The sequence below is a fragment of the Lepeophtheirus salmonis genome, chromosome 1 (assembly GCF_016086655.4).
Source record: "Lepeophtheirus salmonis chromosome 1, UVic_Lsal_1.4, whole genome shotgun sequence".
In the NCBI taxonomy this organism is placed as follows: domain Eukaryota; kingdom Metazoa; phylum Arthropoda; class Copepoda; order Siphonostomatoida; family Caligidae; genus Lepeophtheirus; species Lepeophtheirus salmonis.
Window position 1 is genome coordinate 47,147,076 of NC_052131.2, and position 5,008 is coordinate 47,152,083.

The following is a 5,008-nucleotide window of genomic DNA, read 5'->3' on the forward strand; positions in this document are numbered from 1 at the left end:
TAAAAGCTCTTAAAATTTATGTTCAACTTTGGAATTTTTAAATGACATTTCATTAAACAAATTTTTTACAGACCAACTTTCCTAATCAATCAAGTTCTTTCATTGAGGACATTAAAAAAAGCCAATTCAGTTTTTTGAATGTTACAAATTTTGCTTATATTTAGTGTTGGGTCGGTCTGAAAAAGCTAAAAAGGCTACAGTCCTATTTGTCCGCTATTAATAACATTTGTTTGTCTTAGGACCGGTCCTTATCGGTCTTTTATTGTAACTACAACAGCTCAATGGACGTAGTTACTAACATCGTCATTTCAGCTGTTGAAGTTTCATCATAACATCTTTCAAAGATACTTAAAGTTTAAAGTAGGTTAAAATAGTAGTTTAGTAAGCCTTGGAACCGTTGAAATAAAAATGCGTGGCTCTTTTCATTCTTTACTTTTTGAAAATGTTTGAATTTAATCTTTAATCAAAATTTTTTATTGATTAAAATAGGAACGAAGTGGGAAGTTTAATTTCAAATCTTTTTTTTTTAAATAAAAAAAAAGCACACGGCTTTTTTCCCAATAGTCTTTCTTTTGGAAAATTTATTATAGGACCTTTTGAAAAGAATTTTTAAAATGACATTTTTTTAATCAAGAAATATGGGATCTTCAATTTTTATTAAGTTTCTTCGATTTTTTTAAATTATTGAAAATAGCTTCTCAGCTCAAAAAAAAAAGGAAATATAAAACGGAAAAATAACAAAAAGTTTCAGTTTTACTTTTAGCATAACTTTGTAACAGAATCATTTCAGTTAATATTTATTTTTATTCAAAACTATGAAACAACTCAAATTACATTTTTTTTTCATTTTGAAGAGCCATGTTGAAACAAAAAAAAATTTAGAAAAAGTACAAATGGTTGTTGTAAAAATTAATTCATTATATTTAATTGATTATTTTTTTCTCTATTTAAGCTTAAGTGAAGGTAAGACTCGACGATTTACATTATTGTATTCATATCTTCGAAACATTTCAGAGCATTATGCATCTTTGACATCAAAATTACAGGAACAGACTCGACGAAACCAAAATAGTACTTGATTGGCTAGTACAGTATCAGTACCATATGCACATTTTCAGCCGCTTGACTTGCATATTTCCGTTATTTGAAGAAAATCCGTGAAATATGGGGTATTTTCTCTTTGTTGGTGTCCATATTTGACGTGCGCTCGAACAATCACGTACATAGATGTATGAACATGTATTTTAGTACAAAATATTATGTTTCTAACATCATCCAGTATGCACTGATTACACTTATACAATGCGAGATACACATAACTAAAGGCATCTAGTATAAAAATAATAAATTTCTCTTTACAATATAAAAATATTGAAATATTAAATGGTGTCCCCTTCCTCGGTGATAGTAGACTTCAGAGACTCCACACTGGGATAATGCAAGCTTAATACCACAAGGAAATGATCCCACAGAGTAATTTGAGGTTTTCATCAGACAATTCAACTTTCTCCTTGTGCTCACAATTTGAGATCTTCTCAGGTTTTGTTGAGATAGAGGGTGTTCTGTGGCTATTCTTGTTCTTGCGTTGAGCAAAAGGAAGGGAAACTTTTTAAGGCCGAAAGTTAGTCGAGTAAAACAATGAAAAGTTTAGTTATTATAATATCAATTACTCCAGATCGATTAAGGAATCAATCCATACTTCTATAAAAAACTGAAGAGTTCCATAAAAAAAATATAATTAAATATAAAATACAGTCAGTTGAGAAACATGAAAATATTTGAAAGGACTTTTATGTTGTTTACATCAACTTCTTCACATTATCACTTTACATATTTTTTATCTCTATAGACAGGAGCGAAATATCATAAATATATTATCCGAAAAAGTGTGGAGTATTCAATTTTTATTAATAAATAATTATGTAAGCAACATTTCCACTCCCCGACAATCCCCACTTTCACAATCACCACATAAATGTTATAATTAGTCATGAAAATGCAGTATATTTTTGGGCTGTCCATTTTTTTTTTTTTTTTTTTTTTTTTTTTTTTTTGGAATTGCTAGTCTGAAGAATAAATTTTCTTTTCCTCATTTTTTGATTAGTGAACTTACTTTTTACAACATTTAATTATATTCTAAACCTGATAAAACATTCATGTGTGCTTATGAGAGACAGCAAGTAACATTGAGGATTTGTTGCAGACATATAATTGTAAGTCCTTGTTGGACTCAGAGTAAAATTAAGGATGAAAATCGGTGTAATTCTTGCTGATGTCCTTGTTATTTCTTTTTCCCCTTCGTTACAGCTGCGTGTAGCAAATCTAATGATCTGGTGCTCTCCTCCAAAACATTCTTCAAATGGTAAGGGTAACTTTGTTGATTTTAGTTTTCCTTTTTCTTAACATACCCAGAATACACACAATTTTCATCACTAGTCATAGTGGGAAAACAAACAAAGAAAGATAAACCTCCCTCATTAAATCGGAAATAAAAATTCAAGATTCTTATTTTTTATCCTTACTTCCAACTCTTTCTTTTAAAGTAATATTAAATCCGATGTCAAGATATAATATGCTTGGATTCCTTCAATATCTAATTCACGTTTTAGTCTTCGTCCCAGACGCTAACTCCAGCAAAGGATTGTATGGAGTCTCTCTGAGTTCGAAATGCTTAAACTATAGTAATAACCATCTGATTTTGTGAACTCCTATCTTTTTGTACTCCTAACCATTTATTTTTGAATGTTTGATCCTCATTCCCACTAAGTGAATTAAATTATTTTTTTGTTAATTAGTCCATTTATTTTGTCAAGAGTTTATTAAGTTATATTTTATATGTACAATGTCCATAAATAAGAAACAGTTACATATACATAAGTCTGTTTCATTACAATATCTTATTATCATGTAAAAAATAATATAATTCATTTGTTTAATTTCTTCTAGTCGTCCTTACTGAATGGGTAATGCTCGAAGAGGGGCAGTAATGTGGAATGGAGAATACATATGTATTATGTATGAGCAATATATACAATATAATATGCTAGTCATAATGGAGGAAAGGATTTATATTATGTCTTTAAAAAAAACAACTAACAATATTAGAATCCATGCTCATAATAAATTATGGAAAGAAGAAAAAGCATGATGGGTAAGGCCTGCTCAGAGAAAATACATAATAAATTAAAACCCTATGATTACATAGATGTTGTTTGTTAGATTTATTCTTATAATTAAGTAAATGAAAAATGATTCATGGTTCAGAATCTCGCAGTATACTCCTAGTTTACCTTCAGGTTTTGTAGAAAATGTAGTAATTAAATTGTAGGACCAATTTTCTATTGAGGGAAGAGAGAGAATGAGACATAATACCAGATAATATATATTTCCCTTGCATAGCAAGTCGTTACCTCCATTCTGTATCGCAACCTTTTTTCCAAAAATAAATATAAAAAGGCTGAAAATTATTTGGTAGTTAGTCAGTTATTCACAACTATAGAATTATTACTTAATAATTGTAGATACTTGTTCACAGCATAACACAAGCTCATTCAAGTTCCACTAGTCAAATACAGAATATGGGGGAAATAAGTGCATTAGCATTTAATTAATATTTTATTATTTCTATTTAAATGGTTTCATTACGCTGCCAAATGGCAGCTGAAACAAAAAAAAAAAAGTTTTTTTTCCCCATTTCTTAAAGTATACAAATGTCGGAGGAACAGCTAAAAAAACAAGGCATGTGCAATATCATCCACGCCAGGGCCAATCCCAAGAAAGCTGCAGACACCGTTGGCATCTCCATCCGAACTACCCATAACATCCAGAAGTCAATGACACCCCAATTACACTCAACCTTTCTTCATTCAAAAAGGGAAAGATGAAAGGCTCATAAGTGACTGATAGTTTGCCAATTACGTCAATTATACAACTGTAGGACTATTTACTACTTAATAATCATTATAAGGACTTTTTCATGTACAAGAATAGCCGCTAGGGCGTCCTCTATTCCATGAAAACCTAACAGGATCTCAAATTGTAAACACTCAGAGGAAGTTTGAATTTTTGATTCAACTTACTATTCCGTGGTATTATTTTCTTTTTATATAAACTTTACTTTGAGCTTGGATATTTCATAATGTTTTATGGTATAATGATCGTTTAAAATCTTATGAAATCTTGTCACTAGTACCACGCATTAGCTGACAAGGCATGCCGAACGTTTAGCAGTCCCTATGTTATATTGATAGATTCTTGTAATTCTCAAAATGGCCTACTTCATTTAATTGTAAGACAACCCTATTAACAAGAGTTAATACTAGTTCAAACAATCAACTTTTAAAAGACTAATAAGAGACAGAATTTGAAAACCAATTCAGTTTAAATTTTTATGATAGTTTTGTAACATCGAAATTGAATCATGGTACTAGATAATATATGTATTCCTCACTTCTCAATATGCATTGTGTCACACAACCTTGTTCCAGGAAGAGACTGAAAAGGTCCCAAACGAGACTGAGAGCACTATGCAACAGCATTTTTGCCCACTGGCTAAAAACCACGTTAACTATTGTTCTTTAAGCCGTAGAATACGAAAAAGACGATTAAAATTTTCAATCGCAGTAGATTTGGATTTTAAAGCTTTCTTTATGGAAGATAATATTATTTGCATATTTTTTAAATTGCTTTATATTAATGTTAAAACTAAAGAATTAAACTAATATTACAGCTCAAAATAATTTCTGTTAAAAATTTCATTATATTTTGAAATATTTTTTCAGTTTACCTTTCAATTTTCTTAAAGAATATTTAATAAATTAGCAAAGTAAGGTTGCTTGAAAATATTCCAAAGTTAAATATAATTAAGTGAATTTTTTGAATAATTGTAGTAAGTAATTAATATTTTAGAGGTCAAATATTAATTCCAATTTATATATTTATTAAATTCAATGTATTTGGTTAGTATTTATTTTTTAGATTTAATTTGGAAATTTTCACGCAACTTTTT